This window comes from Rhodnius prolixus, unplaced genomic scaffold, assembly GCF_049639745.1.
Source record: "Rhodnius prolixus isolate KJV_2025 unplaced genomic scaffold, Rpr scaffold_3, whole genome shotgun sequence".
In the NCBI taxonomy this organism is placed as follows: Eukaryota; Metazoa; Arthropoda; class Insecta; order Hemiptera; family Reduviidae; genus Rhodnius; species Rhodnius prolixus.
Window position 1 is genome coordinate 20721020 of NW_027411603.1, and position 20438 is coordinate 20741457.

The 20438-nt window shown below is 33.9% G+C and overlaps 1 protein-coding gene and 1 long non-coding RNA gene across 2 annotated transcripts in view; one reads left to right on the forward strand and one right to left on the reverse strand.

The window, feature by feature from the left end:
* The window catches only part of LOC141453579 (acetylcholine receptor subunit alpha-like), a 338623-nt gene that overhangs the window by 138764 nt on the left and 179421 nt on the right, over positions 1-20438 (reverse strand). The gene's annotated exons all lie outside the window — the stretch shown is intronic.
* On the forward strand, positions 10289-14323 carry LOC141453272 (uncharacterized). The gene is made up of 2 exons (XR_012457885.1): positions 10289-10476; positions 14085-14323. It is a non-coding gene; the product is annotated as an uncharacterized lncRNA (long non-coding RNA).

The following is a 20438-nucleotide window of genomic DNA, read 5'->3' on the forward strand; positions in this document are numbered from 1 at the left end:
TTAAAAAAAAATAGAGGAATCTATTTCTGAAATAAAAACCACACCTCCTCATTTGAAAAAATGAAGTTGGTGCCTGTATCTCGCTTCTGGAAGCACCGAAAAAAATTTACAAATTAAATTTGGATTTCTAACAAAAAACTAAGGGAACACGTATTTTTTAGTTTTTTTTCTAGCTATCTTAGTTTCCGAGAAAAAGTCGTTATCCATATAGCTTGGGTCACCCTGTATACAAAACTTTAGGTGCTTCATTACCCCATTTAATAAGGTAAGGACGTTAAGAGATAGAAAAATAGTTTTTATATTTAAGTAATTGGCATGCCTGAATTAACTATTATAGTGTAATATCTAAATAAAGATTATAGATATTCTTCTGTTAAAACTTTATAAAATATAGAATACTTTTTTTGTGATCCATTTAATTCATTTTGCTTTTTCTTTGGCACTGGAAGACATTTCTGCCATTAAAGCTGGCAATAATAAATAAATAATACGTTCAGCCATTCAAGAATGGCTATCGTCAGATTGTATATACATATTTTAGAGCCGGTATATCTACAGAGATTAATCATTACTCTAATTTTCGGAGTTCGAAGACATGCATGAGTTAAAACACTAGGAATATAGAAAGAGAAAAATCATTTGAATTCAAACAAGATTTATTTTTTAACTAAAATTACCGCACCAATAAAAGAAAATTTTGGACAAATTAAATCTAACAACCACTAGTGCGAATTGTTAACTATTAAAAAAATCGTGAAATGCATATTTGTTTTTAAGTCTCAAAACTTAAAATCGTAAGTTTTGGCCTCAGTTGCAGATTTGGTATAACAACTTATTTATTATTATTTTATTTAGATTTCTTTTTGCGAACTATAAATTCGAGTAATTATTAAATGGCAACATAGAGATTGTAGAATGCTCTCATTAACGCGGTGTACTTGGTATAAATCACCCTACAGTTTGAGAGGGCCACTTCTTCAGAGACCTTGCGAGTCCCTACGGCTTTTTCAGTCTAACAACAGTCTGCACTTATCCCAACACTCAGGCAGTAAGGGTTCTTTTCATTCAGAGTGAGGCATTTGAGTAAGCGTTCAGATTTAGCGCATTCTCGGTCAAACTCGTGTTTTGCGACAAGTAGATACTGTACACATCACAAAAAAACTTCCAAAAAAATTATTTACAATAATTCAATACAAATTCGTTAAGAATTAACGATTTACAAATTATCTACAGTATAGAACTCTGTTATGAAAAGTAATGTCGAAAATAATAATAAACTTTGGTTGAAAATTCACATTTAATATTATTCATATGTTTATAAGAACGATAGCAGGTGATAGAATTTATATAACAAAATATTACACGATAAATGATGATCACAACATATTTACTGTGTAAACGATGTGCACAGGTATGTTACATTCCGTACGGTGCCATAAAGATAAAGACAGTAGTTGAGAAACCTTCACTTCTGGTTACAAGATATAGAATATTAAATTCACATTAAGCTGCGATAAGACTAGAATGTAAAGCTCGAAGCAGAACTTAGAGAGTATTGGTTAACAGCAAAGCTACCAGCTGGGGATGTTTAGTAGAACCAGCAAAAGGGGGAAGCTGGTTACTCCATCTTGGCACTTATCAAGATATAGTTAGATCATTTAGTAATGCATTAGAGAGAAGCCATGGGAGAAATGATCCACAGAATGGGAAAGAATTGTGTTTCTTATATATATCTACATTTTTTCTATCTCAACTCTCTCTTTTCTTAAGTGTATTTACATTTTTTGTCCGCCCTAATCTGATTGTAAAACATATTACGTGTATGCTGAACATTTATTTAGTTTTTTTATAGTTTCTTTAAGGGGCAGAGCAAATAAAACCATCGGTTTCTGGCGTAACTATCTGCAAGTAGGTTACACATCGTTCAGAACAAAAGAAATTTAAGATAGGGGAGATTGTTGTACCTTGAGCATAGTGTACCTTGAGCATAGTGTACCTTGAAACAATTCATGTTTCTGGACACTGGTGTCATCTGTGGACTTTCTGTTGAAGTATGTGATAGATCATAATATAACAGCCGTATGTTGTTGGAAGGGTGTCAGGCACTGCGAACACAGAGAGAAACAGCAGGTCTGCCACATGACCAGCGCGCAATTCTCCAAGAGGGTTCTCCTTATGTAAGGAGGCTATTTGATTTCTTAAAAAATATAAATTATTATAATAAAATTTAGGTATAGATTAGGTTAGCTTATAGTTTAGTTCTTATAAAGGGGAAAGGAATATCGAGTACTTTCCCCTTGTGTGAATGAGTAGTATGTTCTTTTTAATAGCGTGAGTGTATTTATTGACATGAAAGTATTTATTGGCGTGAATGTATTTATTGGCATGAAAGTATTTATTGGCGTGAATGTATTTATTAGCGTGAATGTATTTATTGGCATGAATGATTTTATCAGTGTACGTGTATTTATTGCGAAAATGTTGGTATGAATGTTAGATTTAGTTTTTTTTTTTTAATTCGGGGTTGAAAGAAATTTATAAAAGTATTTCAACCCCACTTAGGTTTAAATTCATTTAGGATTAGGTCACTTTTAGAGTGTGCAGGAACATTTGTTAAAAGTACTGCACACTTGAGTTAGATTCTACATAATAGCCTCCTTAGAATAGACTATTATATACATAATCTAGATTAAGCGTTATTACATATGTCATATATAATGTATTTGTATATTATTATGTATTATTATATAAATCGTTACAATTTTGTTTATTAATAGTTAAAGCAAAACCAAAAGTACTTTTAATTGCCTGAATTTTGGATAAACGTCAGCTTATGAAAATAAGGGATGGTACCATCGGCCAAATCGCATTCCCCCTCGTCGGCTAGACTGATGATGTAAGAGGGGAGCGCGGTCTGCTTCCGTTCGCCTAGGCTCCACCCTGCCTTGCTGAGCAAGATATGTGTGTGGCAGCCCGATAGGACAATAGGGTACCATCCCAGCTCTAGTGGCCTTCATGTGAGAAAAGAAACTGTGAGCAGGCGCTAATGGCCACAGACGTCGATGCGCCAAAAAAAACAAAAAAAAAAAAAAAACAGCCTTATGAACTGAGTTTCAGTTTTCTTGTTTACTTTTGGCGGTTTTCAGAGCAATTTTTAGTTTTTCATAGTGAAAAGTAAAATTTTATAACATCAAACCGAAGTGTTTATTCTCAAAAATAGTGAATATAACTATCAACCACGTCTGGAATAATAATCTCCGCTAAATAGTGAGTAGAATACTTATATTATTTTGATTTCTATTCCTAACCTAAAATTTAGATCGCAACTTTTGTTCAAACCCGTACCATCTTGTACCTTGAAACAAACATGCATCCTGTACGTTGGAACACTACTCTTTTGCAAAAGGCTATTTGTTTATAGGTAAAGATGCCTCGCAGTAAAAAAGGCAGGAAAAGGCCCCCTGTAAATTCTAATGCCATTGAAGTAGCCGTGGCCGCTGTTACAACTAGTTCTGAAAACAAGATTTCTTTGAGAGAAGCATGCAAAATTTATAAAGTGTCTCTCGCCACTTTATCAAGACATTTAAAAGTTTTTTAAGAATCTGGGGCTGAAAATTTTAAGTATTCTGCTAATTGTACTGATTTTCGATGACTCGGAAGAGTTTAGTCTGGTTGACTATACAAAAAGACAATAGCCAAAATGCAGTATGGGCTCTCAAAGAAAGGTGTGAGGGAGTTAGCTTACAAATATGCTGTAGCGAATAAAAAAAAATTCTAACAACATGGGGCGAAGAAAAAATTGCTGGTGAAGAATGGATACGTGGATTCATGAAGCGTGGTACATGAACTTGTGTTCCATGGTACATGACCATGTTGTACCATGGAACAGAAAACATCATTTGACAGATCCATCATTTTTACAGTTAATATTTATATTTTTTAAACATTTATTATTGGAAATTGTGACTTAAACAACACTCTTCGTAGAGACATAGTTAAATGTTCGAAATGTTAATTTATATTATATACAGACGAAAAAACAAAAAAAGTGTTCCAAGGTACAACAGTCTCCCCTATTATGTAGAGTTTGGTTGGCGACATAACTGCTTTTCAGAATTGGAAGGATTATCACATAACCTAAAGGATTGAAATTGATTGAAGGACTGAATTTGTTGTTTAAGAAAGGATTGGACAAGTTCGCCATCAGACGTTCTTCGCATTCAAATCAAAGGTATAATGAAACCAGAAAGACTGCAATAGCGTTAAAAGGAATGCAGTAGCATTGTATGAAGGTTGTTTACATAATCACAATGTACGATGTTGATCGGGACATAAGATTTTTTTGGGGAGAATCAGAAAAAAGTAAAGCACTGAGTTGGACATTGGGCCACAGTAAGACATTAATACTAAATAAAAAACTGGTTAATTCAAAATCGATTCAAACAATATTTATTTTTTATTGCGTAAAAAGAAAATTTGTTTTATTTATTGCTAACCAATTAATTTAAATAAAGCGAGGTAAAAAGCACAAAATTATTTTAAAAATAATTTAGTTTGATAATTTGCACTTGGTAAAATACGAGCGCAACATTCAACCGAAAAATAATTTAATTCCTAACTCCATGTTCAAGTTTGGCTTACATTTATTAATTAAATAACAAAGTAGACAATTTATAATTTGTAACCAGTATTACCTTCATAAGAAAGTTCTCAAAAACTACGTTGTTTATAATTAAATGTTCAAAAATTACGACAAAAAATTGAAATTTACACTAAATATCTTCTTTTCTCGCTATCACAATCACTTACACAATTTAATATTACGTACAATTTCAAATAAACGCTCCTTAATTTACAGAGACCATGTTGTCAATTAATCTCGAATTATTTCTAAATTAGTTTTAGAGTTAATAAGTTAGTAATTTGTTTGTAGTGAGTACTTGCTGCAGTAATTACACATTCAGCAATAATTTATAGAACCCAGTAGGGATGAACTACGTTCTTGTGGATTCGCTTAGATCTTTAACCGCTACTTCTCCTTTATTCAGCGTCTATTGTGGCCACTCATGATTAAACAAAACAAAAAATAAATTATTACTAATTCTATAGCCAATATATTAAATGAGCATAGGAGGGCCGTTTGAAAAGTCCGTGCAAAGTCAGAGAGATAGCACTACTGGCGCGTATCGAGGTTATGTTTAGTTAGTAGCATCTCTTGGAAGAACACACACCAAGTTTCAGCCAGATCGGTCTATTTCTTTGTGTTTGGCATTCGTTTGAATCGAGGAAGTCGAGTGATTTTCAAAAAATGGACGAAAAAGAATTTCGTGTGTTGGTTAAACACTACTTTATGAAAGGCAAAACGCCTCAGGAGACAAAAGAGAAGCTTGATAAACATTATGGTGACTCTGCACCTTCGATTAGAACAGTTTATAAGTGGTTTCAAAATTTTCGGAGTGGCCATATGGGCACAAGTGACGCTGAACGTTCTGGACGCCCTGTAGAGGTTACTACTCCAGAAATCATTGATAAAATCCATGATATGGTGATGGATGACAGAAGAGTGAAGGTGCGTGAGATTGCTAGTGCTGTGGGCATCTCGAATGAACGGGTACATAATATTTTGCATCAACATTTGGACATGACAAAGCTATCCGCAAGATGGGTGCCGCGATTGCTCACGCTTGACCAAAAACGAAATCGTGTGAAGTGTTGCAAGGACGGTTTGCAGCTGTTCCAGAAGAATCCGCAGGACTTTAAGCGTCGTTTTGTCACTGTGGATGAAACATGGATACATCACTACACTCCTGAGACCAAAGAACAATCTAAACAATGGGTTACCAAGGGGGAATCTGCGCCAAAAAAGGCGAAGACCGTTCCTTCGGCCGGAAAGATTATGGCGACTTTCTTTTGGGATTCGCAAGGAATAATCCTCATCGACTATCTGGAAAAGGGTAAAACTATTACAGGTGCATATTATTCATCGTTATTGAACCGTTTGAAAACCGAGCTGCAAGAAAAACGCCCACGATTGGCCCACAAAAAAGTCCTTTTCCATCACGACAACGCACCAGCTCACACCTCAGCAGTTGTGGTCGCAAAATTAATGGAAATAGGGTTCCAACTCGTTTCACATCCCCCCTATTCTCCAGACTTGGCTCCCTCGGACTACTATTTGTTCCCCAATATGAAGAAATGGCTGGCGGGAAAAAGATTTTATTCAAACGAGGAGGTGATTGCAGAAACGAATGGCTATTTTTCAGACTTGGACAAATCCTATTATTCGGAAGGGATCAACAAAACTAGAGCAGCGTTGGACGAAGTGTATAAGCCTAAAAGGAGACTATGTTGAAAAATAAAAAAGGTTTACCCCAAAAAATTAAGTAGTTTTTATTTTTGCACGGACTTTTCAAACGACCCTCGTATTTTTCTGGCCTTTTAACCTTTCTTATGAATCGTCTATTCCGCCATAGTTCTCCTCCCTTATTCATCTTTACAGCGTAAGATTTCTTCCTATCACCATGGTTTCCTTTTACTTTGCCTGGCTCCCATCTTCCTTCCCTCTGTACTATCACCTCTTCACCCTCCTGTAACATTGGTAACTCCTTCTTCCCATGTCAATGAATACTTTCTTATTATAGAAAACAACTTTTATTGCAATTACCATCAACAATAATCATACTACAATACTGCTATTAAAACATATGTTACCCTAACTAAAACATTGATAACTCAACTTCGATCCCTTACAGATAGATATCCGATAGATAAAAAAATTACGACCCGAAAAAGATATCAGGGTCAACTGATGCACTTAGTAAGCAAACATCCTGCGATTAGGTAAGATAGTGCAGTTGAATTGCAGCCCAGGATTTGGTAATATCGTAATAAATTGTAACAACCAAGAATTGTAACTAACTACATGTACAACCAAACATCTTGGTAGAACAATGTAACGTGCCTTATGTTTAACCGATTATCTGTGGGCTTTTGAAAGTCACGTGCAAAGTTTACCTGATAAATCCTAGAAACTGAAGGTTTCTACAAACTAATAGTTTAGTTCGTCGTACTGATCACTAAAATAATGTGAACTAATAGTAACAAAATTCAAATGATTTGTAAATTTCAAAATAATATATTAAAACAATTGTTTCATGGAAATTTGATGTCCGATCATTTGAAAACGAAACGGATTTCATTTCATCATTTCGTTTATCGCTTGTTTTTTCGTTCCAACAATTTATCCTTACAGAATAGTTTTTGAATATACAGTAAGTAAAAAAACAATTGCAATTTTTTTCGTAATAACAAGAAAATAGAGAATGTTTTGTGGCAAAATAAAGCTGTGCAATATTGAGAAATGGTTTTTCCATGTCAACTTGTAAACTAATTAACCCTTCTGACCTTTTTTAAAGTATAAACTAACAGACCTGCGTGTTTATCATTTAAAAGATCTCGTCAATAGCGGGTATTGGGTGCTCCCATTCGGGTAATAATTTTCCATTGTTTTTACCGCAGCGCAGTTCTAGAACGAGCTTTATCCAGTTGCAAAGCTGTAATATTTATTGTTAGTAACTCGATGGCATTGTATTTATACTGTTTCCACTTTTCTCAAAGCCTTCTCCAGTTCGTAAAGTCTATTTATTTAGGGTGGGTAAAAAGTATTCGACTTCGAAAGGAATAACCAGTCTCTCTCAAGGCGAGTGAATCTCGAAATAAGAACGAAATTTTTACGATAGTAAGCATGCATTTGCGGTAGAATAACAGCCATAAGCCTTTGTGGAAATTAAAAGAAGAGCGTATTAAATGCTTAATTTAATTGTTACATTTTCTTAAATACGAATTGATGCGATCAAACAGTAGCACTATTATTAAAGTTTTCTAAACCTTAATATAATTAAAATTCTGAATGATTTCATTAATTTGAAATGTGTCAAGCATAAAGTTGTTCTATATTCATGGCGCAAGATTTTTTTGGAAAGGAATATAATTCTTTTTATATCTGGCTTCACTTGTTAAGTTTATATTTCTGTTACATTTATGTTTACTGCAATTTATTACTAGATTTGGTAGATTTCCAGTAGCTTCGCTTTTTATATTCTGATTTTTATAACTTTAAATACAACGGGAGTTATTTTTGTTTATAATTTTTATTATTATTATTATTATTATTATTATTTTGTATCTAAAAGTTTAAATTGATTAATCATTTTTGTTTATTAAAAGAATATCAAACGCAAACTCCTTGCAAAAGGGTCATGTAACCTTAAATGCAATAAATATATTATTATTATTATTATATCTGGCTTCACTTATACATTCCTGCTCCAACAACAGAAACGATGTTAAAGTCTAACCTATACTAAGTCGCCAGATATTCTTTCATTTCTTTTCTTTAACATAATACACGTTTCTATTTTCACGTTCATAATTCATATCTAAAACTATTGTTTTCGGCAATCCGAACCAGATGAACATTGTCCTCAACGAGTTAACTGTCACTGCTCCTAGACCATTTGTCACTTAGAAAACCCCTCCAGTACAATGAGTAGATACGTATTAACAATTCAACCGGCACAATAAATAAGGGATCCGCTTCTAAGGATGCGTTCGGTTGCCCCTAAAATAGGACAGATACCTTGGGTCAACCATATACACATTTTGTGGGCCTTTGCTTCCACCTGTATGTCCCAACTGCTCCAGTCGATCTCAACCTGCATAGCTTTCGAGTGTTTGTAAGGATTTTCAAAGAGGTGGCCAAAGTCAAAAGGCAGAATATATACTTTTTGATTGAGAGTATTCATTAGAGCAGGAGGTGCGTAGTAAGAGGAGCCGATTAGGGTCATTCCGCCATTTTTACGGAAGGAGATACAGAATGAACTGAATACGGGCATCATCAGGATGAAAGAAATGTAAAGAGCTGATTCTAGAGGCCTGGAACAGAAAAGAGATTGAGGATAGTAGCACAAATGCTTGATAATCGACGATAATTCTATAAAATAAATTAAATAAACCAACAGATCTTTCTTTTATTGGAGTGTCAAGTATTCGAAAGAATTTACATCGAAAATGCATTTTAGAGGCCCCATAAACATGAAGAGAATGTTGTAAAGCTAATTTAGAACAGAATAACTCTAAAACGAGAAGTCACAGTAAGCGACGATGGTTTATTTTGCGAACTTCTTGCACGAAACGTTCCGACCACAACACCCAACTTAGTCAGTTTATAGAATTATTAAACATTTAATTACTCCAAAACAAGTTATTTATTAGAAAGTAAACAATTAATTTGTATCAATTTTCTGATTTGAACATTTACTAAGAGAGAAATGTAACAACAATAGCAACCTAAAAATTCATTAAAACTTTTACATTCGAGACAAAAACAGTTTTTATTTTACCATTAGAGGCGTTAATAATTATAAGTAAATATTTGCTGTTAATGAAATGCTGCACACAGAGTGCAACCACCATCTAAATCCGGGACTAAGTTTTAGACCATTATTTCATAAAACAATTCAGGAAATGATGAGTTTATTTATTGTTTAGAAAAACCTTCAGTTTTTCATGAAAAGTTTTTAAATGAAAAAAAAAGAAGTAAATTTAATTAGAAAACTTCACAGCTATATCAATTTTCTCCGTAATGTAACAAAAAAATTTGCTGAGAAAAATAAATAAACGCTTTATTCTTCAACTTCTAGACCACTATCAGAACTGAAGAACAATTTACTGCAACCGCTACAACTCGCTCGAATAGTAATGTAAATAGCTGAATGCAACAATCTCTTATAAAAAACTTTGCAGCAAACTTATCGTGGCTTACTATTTTAAAAGTTTTTCGATCCAATATCCAATCATTTTATAAGAGAAGACATTGCCTATGGTCTCGAGCGAATTTACTCATTCGTTACTGAATGCCAAATATTGGCCTCCATTTTAGATTGTTTGGCACCCCTGATGGGACTCTAAAAAACTACTTTAGGCTACTTTTTCGTGACGCCACTCCAGACACAGAAATACACGGAGAGAAAGATGTGCTACTTGCTCACCTTGCTTGTCTTATTTATCGATAGCCTTAAAACAAAAAAAATTAGTAAACATTTCAAGTTTGTGGACTGCGATAACTGCAGGTAAGCAGAGAAAGATTGGTAGTGTCTTACTTTCTTTTATAGATGGTGTAGAAATATTACAATAATAACAATTTGTAAACTCCAACATAATTTACATAATGAATAATTTGTTAATTCAAACAAATAACAAAGTATTTTGATTTAACACTAATCAGACAGACGATGCTGTAATCTGGACCAAGCATAATGGTTGATCTCCCCTTTTACACTGTGCACAAAACATGCATGTGTTTATTCAATGATATTCTGTTTCCACTGAAATGGTCTAACTGGAAACTGAAACGATTTAACAAGAGTCGCCGGTTGTATCTGAATGCCTGACCACTACCAATCAATATCTACATAGGTATATATTGCAATGTGCTATCGTTTGTTTTCAATCTAATGTTTTTTAGCGGTTTGACGCACAATAATTTAGCATTCACATATGTGTTTTACAATTGTGCTAATGTATAAAACAGTTGAATCTTTATAGAAACTAAACAAAAGATTGTTGTTAAAAATAACTTGAAACCACAGTCTTTGGAATTTATTTTTATGTCACGAGTGCAGTTTATCTTAAATTTTTAAGAAATAGTATTATGATAAATAAAGTAGGAGACATACTCGTGTGAATTTTTCACGTCAGCTTTCCTGTTTTGTTTATTAATTTCTCTTTTCCGAAAGATCCGTCACACACACTGGTTCATAGGTTCTCTCTCAAGGTGAACTACGCACTCTCAACATAAATATGTATAACTGTGACCTCCAATAGTATAGAAGTGTTTCTGAACTATCATCTGAAAAACAAACAAGAAATGTGGTGTAAGCTAGCCTTCTCATAGTCAAGGTGACCCACCACGTTCTATTTAAATGGCCACTGGGGTTTTAAGAATGACTCACAGGACATAACCAATAACGCTCACAAGGTGACCTGAAGGGCATAGCTCGTCGCTTCATCTCCAATGTTTGAAGAACTTCAATACTGACATCGAAATGGCAGAAAACGTAGACTTACTTCACTGCAGCTTCAATAGAATGCCCAGTAAAGTAAAGGACTCACGTTTTCCTGTTAACAATGACAAGAGAACCAGGACAAGAAGCTTGTAATACATGGGCTGAAAAGTCCCGGGCCTAACATATAGATGGCGCTAGTTGTAATGCGTTCACCTCTTTTTCAGTTAGTACTAACCTTCAAAAGACAGCTGTTAAAATTTCATAACATTCTATTCATTAGTTTGTGAGTTATTGTGCTAAGAGTGACGCTACTTTTGTTATTTTCAAAACAATGGATCAAAAACAATTTCGTGTTTTAATTTTACACTGCTTCTTGATGGGAAAAAAATACCGTTCAAGCGAAGCAATGGCTTGAAAAGTGTTATGGGGACTCTGCTCCATCAGAAACAACAATAAAACGTTGGTTTGCTGACATCAAACGTGGTCGTAGAGACACTGATGATGCAGAACGCAGTGGACGTCCAAATGAGGCGCGATAACACCAGAAAACATAAACAAAAAAATCCACAAAATCATTTTGAATGATAGAAAAGTGAAGTTGCGTGAGTTAGCTGACATCGTAAAGATATCAAAAGAACGTGTTGGTTTTATATTGCATGAGCATTTGACTATGAGAAAGCTCTGTTCAAAGTGGGTGCTGCGTTTGATCACTGTTGACCAAAAACCAGAACGTGTTGATGATTCTGAGCAGTGTTTGGCCATGTTTAAACGTAACAAACCGGAATTTTTGCGTCGATATGTGACAATGAATGAAACATGGATCCATCACTTGACTCCGGAATCAAAACGATCGTCATCTGAGTGGACAGCAACTGGAGAACCTCGTCCAAAGCGGCCGAAAGCACAACAATCAGCTGGAAAGATTATGGCCTCGGTATTTTGGGATGTGCGTGGTGTAATATTCACCGACTATCTTGAGAAGAGAAATACCATCAACAGTGAATATTATATAGCGTTATTGGAGCGTTTGAAGGCCGAAATTGCAAAGAAACGACCGCATATGGCAAAGAAAAAAATTTTGTTTCATCAAGACAACGCACCGTGTCACAAGTCAATCAAAACAATGGCAAAACTACATGAATTGAACTTCGAATTGCTCCCACATCCACCGTATTAGCCAGATTTGGCTCCCAGCGACTACTGGCTGTTCGCAGACCTAAACAAAAAAATGCTCGCCGGTAAGAAATTTCGCTCGAATGAAGAGGTTATCGCTGAAACTGAGGCCTATTTTGAGGCAAAAGATAAATCGTTCTACAAAAGTGGTATTGAAATGTTAGAGCGGCGCTGGAATGATTGCGTTGTTCTTGATGGAAATTACGTTGATGAATAAAGCTAATTTTGAACCAAAAAAAACAACGTGTTTTCTTTGTTAGGCCCGGGGCTTTTCAGCCCATGTCATGTCTCCTAAAACCCTGCAGTTCTCCGTCAACGAATACTTTATGACCCCACATTAGCCTTGGTTAAAAGTAAAGTAATTGCCTATTTTTACAGGCGGGCTTTACGTCCAACTACCAAATTAGGTGTCGTGGACGGAGGCAACTAGCAAACATACTTTACTGTAAATTTCTTTTACTTACTTACTTCCTTGGTGCTACAGCCCGGGTCGGGCCTTGACCTTTAAAAGAAACTGACCCCAATCATCCCTATCCAGAGGTTTAGACCGTCAATTCCGTGCGTCCAGCCTGGTTGCATCTCTTCCAACCTGGTCCATCCATCGAGTCTTCGGGCGTCCAACTTTTCTAGTACCGATGACATTGAAGTTCAAAACTTTCTTCGGCATTCTACCGTCTTCCATTCACAGAACATGTCTCACCCACCGGAGCCTATTGATGCGGATTACTTGCACGGCCGTAGTATCTTCAAATTTATCGTACAGCTCTTGATTAGGTCTCCTTTTCCATTCGCCAGAATGGAACTTGAACTGGTCCGTAAATCCGCCTTAAAATTTTTCTTTCAAAAATGGCAATTTTTTTGCTCGTCCACCTTTTTTGAGTGTACAGCATTCTGAACCATTGGTCGAACTAAAGTTTTATATAGAGTAGCCTTGGTTTTTTTGTGAAATTAGTCTGGAACTAAAATGTTTGATAAGTCCGTAATAACATCTACTAGCTGACGCTATTCTCTTTACAATTTCTTTTGAGAAGTTATTTTCGGCATTTACATAAGTACCCAGAATAAACAAAACCTTGAACTTCTTCGAACTTGTAATTTTCAATTTGCAGATAAGGAGTAGCGCAATTACTTCCGACTACCATATACTTGGTCATTTCTTCATTTATTACAAGTCCCAAAGTTTTAGCTGACGCTTCCAATGCTTTGAACTCCTCTTTAATTCCAGCTTCCGACCGGCTGACTGTTATCAATATCGTCTGCGTAAGCTAGTAATTGAACTTGTTTATTGAAGATAATGGCTGTTCGTCTGTATACGAGAATCTTGTATTACTTTCTCAAGTGCAATATTAAAAAGCAGGCATGCCAAGGCATCCCTCTGCTTTAATCCATTCAATTTCTTTTATTAACCATTAAATAAAATCCAAAGCCTAAGACTGGGAATAGAACCTAGTACCACAATACATATTAGTTTTAAAGGTCTCGCCTCTAACCGCTCGGCTACCGTGGAACCTTCCTTGGTTAATCTAAACCTTGGTCCCACCATAAGCATTCGCAAGGCCCAAATAGTAAAATCTTCCCTATTCTTTGATTGAATATCGCGTCCCCAGAACTTTTTTCTCTCAGCCTTAGAATCCTAACATTCAACCAGCAATTCGTCTACCTCCCCTCAATGTCTAGAATCTACACACCACCAGAACTAAGTTTCTGTTTCGGTAATTGCTGCGAGAATGCACAAAAAAGTTTTCGCAACTTAATCTGCTGCCACTGAAAGGGAAACATCTTATTCTTAATCATCTGTCAGATTTAACAAAAAAGTTTACATTAATTTTTTTGTTGCTGTTACAGTTATGTGAAGCTTTATTTAGCTTATATGAGGCCTGTGACGATAGCTGAACTGATTGAAGATTATTTCCCTCCTTTCAGAAGAATGAAGAATTATTGTAAAGATTCAAGAAAGAAGAGAAAAAATTGCAACTGATTTGTCCTTAGCCAGTAACTCTCATAAATTGTTGATCTAATCGAATTGTTTGATAGAAAGATGTTTATTTTAAAAATTATTAATGTTTGAAAATTTCTGAAAATAATTATTGTTCCACTTTATTTATTAATATTTTTAATTAAATGCGTGCAAAAGAAAATGCAAAGAGCGAAGCTAGTAGGTTGAAAACTCACAATTCTGTAAGGTTTCTTTTAAGAATATTTTTATATTTTATTTCGTTTTTTTAATTTTTAGTATACAATAGTTTTATGTACTTTAACTTTTAAATAATTACAAAAGCAGCACTACAAAAATGGCAGACAGATTACAATAATGGTGATAAAGGTAGATTCTATAAAACTATGGCAGATCAGTTACCTAGACAACCATGGTTTAAGGGAACCGTCACTAATAAATGGGTTGTTACGACAATAAGCAGGCTGAGAGCGAACCACGCGGTGTGCGGATCGTATCTACACAGGATAAACAAAAGGTCCTCTCCTCTTTGCGTAGATTGCAATGAGGAGGAGGATTTCAAACATATAATAATGATATGTCCACGTTATGTGGTAGAAAGGAAACGAATGTTTGACGATATATACAGGTATTTAGATGCACCATTTCGCTACGAAGACATTATATTCTCCACCAACATTTATGTGCTTAAGTCGATAGCAGAGCTAGCAATGAAATATAAATGTATTTAAAAGCTATAGCCGAATTAGAATGAATGGAAGAAAATGCTTAGAGAAGGATTACGTGATTTTAATTTTGGTTAAGCTATAAGGATGGCAGGAGCACAGAGTGCTGCTCCATCCATTAGCAGTAGTTTATGTAAATAGCGGTATATAGTAGAGGGATGAATGTGTGAAGCGAATGTATTTATAAGTAAGAATGGAGAGTGAGTGATATTCTAGTGATAAGCACCTAGACGATGCTGGCTGTATGGCGGAAGCCAATGCCAAAAAGAAAAAGGAAAAAAAAAACAAACTTTTAAACAGACGCATGCTTATTAGTGGGATCATTGTTCACTAATTTGGACGATTACAGCATTCTGTAGTTTAAAATTTAGGTCCTTTTCTCTTAAATTGGAGAAAGGAGAAAAATTTGTACTGAGCATACATTTATCTCTCATTCAACAATTAAAGGACAACTTTCAATTATTAATAATTTGAAGCAAATATTCCGCTTGTACTGAATTCTGAAGAATCTGCTTAGCAGAAAGCTAAACTTTATTTTCTTCACAAAAAAGATCCTACTAGGTTTCTTGAATTTTATATCGCAAACTAATGTGTAAATATTAAAAAAAAAAAGAGAGGTTACGTAAGTTATCAAAATGAGTCATTTATTAACATAAAATTCTAAAATGAAAAAAAAATGGAAAATCATTTTTCTAAAATATACAGGATGTCCCAAGTCCCAAAGTATAATGGATAACGACTTTTTCTCGGAAACTAAAATAGATAGAAACTAAAAAATACGTGTTCCCTTAGTTTTTTGTTAGAAATCCAAATTTAATTTAACATGCCCATCAAATTGCCTGTCGAGATATCTCTTTACATGCCTGATGGTGTTATATCGACACTGGAGGACGATTCAGTGGCCACCTCGTTCACCGGACTTGACACCTATGGACTATTTCCTTTGGGGATACCTGAAAAACAAGGTGATTATTCATAACTTTTTTCTTTCTTTCCTTATTTCTGCTTATCTAAAAGCATTTCTAAATCTAGGTGCATCAGAATCAAGTCGGGATTGCATCTGTAGATGAACTAAAGAAGAGAATAATAGATGCCTGTAACTCGGTTAAAGCCGAATCTATAGTAAGGGACAATTGGCAGGAAAGAGCATGTCTATGCAGCTCTAATGGTGAAGGCCATTTCGAGCATGATCTGTAATATTAATGAGGAGTAAAATTTATAATAAAATAGTACTTTTCTTCTTATTCAATCAAAAAACCATTATAATATTATCATTTTGAAATTTCTTATGAGAATCATGTTTTCATTCGTAACTTGTAAAATATCGCTCACAGAAAAAAAAACCCCGTTCGAGTAAATTTTTCTTAAAAAAAAATAGAGGAATCTATTTCTGAAATAAAAACCACACCTCCTCATTTGAAAAAATGAAGTTGGTGCCTGTATCTCGCTTCTGGAAGCACCGAAAAAAATTTACAAATTAAATTTGGATTTCTAACAAAAAACTAAGGGAACACGTATTTTTTAGTTTTTTTTCTAGCTATCTTAGTTTCCGAGAAAAAGTCGTTATCCATATAGCTTGGGTCACCCTGTATACAAAACTTTAGGTGCTTCATTACCCCATTTAATAAGGTAAGGACGTTAAGAGATAGAAAAATAGTTTTTATATTTAAGTAATTGGCATGCCTGAATTAACTATTATAGTGTAATATCTAAATAAAGATTATAGATATTCTTCTGTTAAAACTTTATAAAATATAGAATACTTTTTTTGTGATCCATTTAATTCATTTTGCTTTTTCTTTGGCACTGGAAGACATTTCTGCCATTAAAGCTGGCAATAATAAATAAATAATACGTTCAGCCATTCAAGAATGGCTATCGTCAGATTGTATATACATATTTTAGAGCCGGTATATCTACAGAGATTAATCATTACTCTAATTTTCGGAGTTCGAAGACATGAATGAGTTAAAACACTAGGAATATAGAAAGAGAAAAATCATTTGAATTCAAACAAGATTTATTTTTTAACTAAAATTACCGCACCAATAAAAGAAAAATTTGGACAAATTAAATCTAGCAACCACTAGTGCGAACTATTAAAAAAATCGTGAAATGTAAATTTGTTTTTAAGTCTCAAAACTTAAAATCGTAAGTTTTGGCCTCAGTTGCAGATTTGGTATAACAACTTATTTATTATTATTTTATTTAGATTTCTTTTTGCGAACTATAAATTCGAGTAATTATTAAATGGCAACATAGAGATTGTAGAATGCTCTCATTAGCGCTGTACTTGGTATAAATCACCCTACAGTTTGAGAGGGCCACTTCTTCAGGGACCTTGCGAGTCCCTCCGGCTTTTTCAGTCTAACAACAGTCTGCACTTATCCCAACACTCAGGCAGTAAGGGTTCTTTTCATTCAGAGTGAGGCATTTGAGTAAGCGTTCAGATTTAGCGCATTCTCGGTCAAACTCGTGTTTTGCGACAAGTAGGACCACAGACATCACAAAAAAAAATTATTTACAATAATTCAATACAAATTCGTTTAGAATTAACGATTTACAAATTATCTACTGTATAGAACTCTGTTATGAAAAGTAATGTCGAAAATAATAATAAACTTTGGTTGAAAATTCACATTTAATATTATTCATATGTTTATAAGAACGATAGCAGGTGATAGAATTTATATAACAAAATATTACACGATAAATGATGATCACAACATATTTACTGTGTAAACGATGTGCACAGGTATGTTACATTCCGTACGGTGCCATAAAGATAAAGACAGTAGTTGAGAAACCTTCACTTCTGGTTACAAGATATAGAATATTAAATTCACATTAAGCTGCGATAAGACTAGAATGTAAAGCTCGAAGCAGAACTTAGAGAGTATTGGTTAACAGCAAAGCTACCAGCTGGGGATGTTTAGTAGAACCAGCAAAAGGGGGAAGCTGGTTACTCCATCTTGGCACTTATCAAGATATAGTTAGATCATTTAGTAATGCATTAGAGAGAAGCCATGGGAGAAATGATCCACAGAATGGGAAAGAATTGTGTTTCTTATATATATCTACATTTTTTTTCTATCTCAACTCTCTCTTTTCTTAAGTGTATTTACATTTTTTGTCCGCCCTAATCTGATTGTAAAACATATTACGTGTATGCTGAACATTTATTTAGTTTTTTTATAGTTTCTTTAAGGGGCAGAGCAAATAAAACCATCGGTTTCTGGCGTAACTATCTGCAAGTAGGTTACACATCGTTCAGAACAAAAGAAATTTAAGATAGGGGAGATTGTTGTACCTTGAGCATAGTGTACCTTGAAACAATTCATGTTTCTGGACACTGGTGTCATCTGTGGACTTTCTGTTGAAGTATGTGATAGATCATAATATAACAGCCGTATGAACTGAGTTTCAGTTTTCTTGTTTACTTTTGGCGGTTTTCAGAGCAATTTTTAGTTTTTCATAGTGAAAAGTAAAATTTTATAACATCAAACCGAAGTGTTTATTCTAAAAAATAGTGAATATAACTATCAACCACGTCTGGAATAATAATCTCCGCTAAATAGTGAGTAGAATACTTATATTATTTTGATTTCTATTCCTAACCTAAAATTTAGATCGCAACTTTTGTTCAAACCCGTACCATCTTGTACCTTGAAACAAACATGCATCCTGTACGTTGGAACACTAAACTCTGGTTGACTATATAAAGACAATAGCCAAAATGCAGTATGGGCTCTCAAAGAAAGGTGTGAGGGAGTTAGCTTACAAATATGCTGTAACGAATAAAAAAAAATTCTAACAACATGGGGCGAAGAAAAAATTGCTGGTGAAGAATGGATACGTGGATTCATGAAGCGTGGTACATGAACTTGTGTTCCATGGTACATGACCATGTTGTACCATGGAACAGAAAACATCTTTTGTCAGATCCATCATTTTTACAGTTAATATTTACATTTTTTAAACATTTATTATTGGAAATTGTAGCTTAAACAACACTCTTCGTAGAGACATAGTTAAATGTTCGAAATGTTAATTTATATTATATACAGACGAAAAAACAAAAAAAGTGTTCCAAAGTACAACAGTCTCCCCTATTATGTAGAGTTTGGTTGGCGACATAACTGCTTTTCAGAATTGGAAGGATTATCACATAACCTAAAGGATTGAAATTGATTGAAGGACTGAATTTGTTGTTTAAGAATGGATTGGACAAGTTCGCCATCAGACGTTCTTCGCATTCAAATCAAAGGTATAATGAAACCAGAAAGACTGCAATAGCGTTAAAAGGAATGCAGTAGCATTGTATGAAGGTTGTTTACATAATCACAATGTACGATGTTGATCGGGACATAAGATTTTTTTGGGGAGAATCAGAAAAAAGTAAAGCACTGAGTTGGACATTGGGCCACAGTAAGACATTAATACTAAACTCCTTAACAAAAACTTACAGTTTAAAAAGATAAGTATAAGGGTTGATTAAACGCCAAAAGGTACACAAATCAGCAAGTACCCAACATTTCATTAGTACTTCATTGATATTATTCAAGTAATTTTACCGCATTAATTTTCATTAATATTTTTTAAGAATTTATTAGATGTCACATACCCTTATGCTGGCCATTTTCATCTACAAAATATTTTTTCAAGTAGCACACCATTTAACTTAGATTGACTGTAATATCTATTTATCTATAATAATCAAACTATTGATTACAGGTGAAAAAGAAAACGTTATAAAAAATAAAAAAATATGAGGCTAAAAAATTCATAAAATTTTTTAAAAATTGCTTACACCAACATACATCAATGATTTTATTTATTTATTTTTATTTTTAAATAAAAATCGTCGGTTTAAGTTCATTCTTCGATTAAAGTAATTGTTATTTTATGTAGTAGTCAATCTGGCTTTGTCGTAAATAATATAGTTTTCTTCAATTACATTCTCCATCTAGGTGTTCTTCCCACAATGTTGTGTATATGTAATATAAAATAAATAAGATATGCATATTTTTAGGACAGCTAATTATTCCAGTATTTTACCATAAGTAAAATTAGGGGAACTAAATTAAATTACAATTGAGAAATGAATAAATAATGTTGAATAATCTACTTGTTATTAACTGTGTGTTATTTGTCCTCACGAATATTTCGGTAAGACGAATTCAAGACTGAAATATTGTTTTAAATCCTCCGTGATTCAAATTTAAACAGTAGCCGACTCTAAATTTGTCTTTTTCTAATTTAACATGCATGTATATGTGACAACTTCAGAATAAAGGGCACATTAAAGAGAAATCAGAAGAATAATTTGGAATAGAGTTAAAATAAAGTACCTATTTATACGAAGATATAATATACATTTTATCACAATTATAACTATTATGAATGAACTGGCCAGCGTAAGGGTATGTGACATCTAATAAATTCTTAAAAAATATTAATGAAAATTAATGCGGTAAAATTACTTGAATAATATCAATGAAGTACTAATGAAATGTTGGG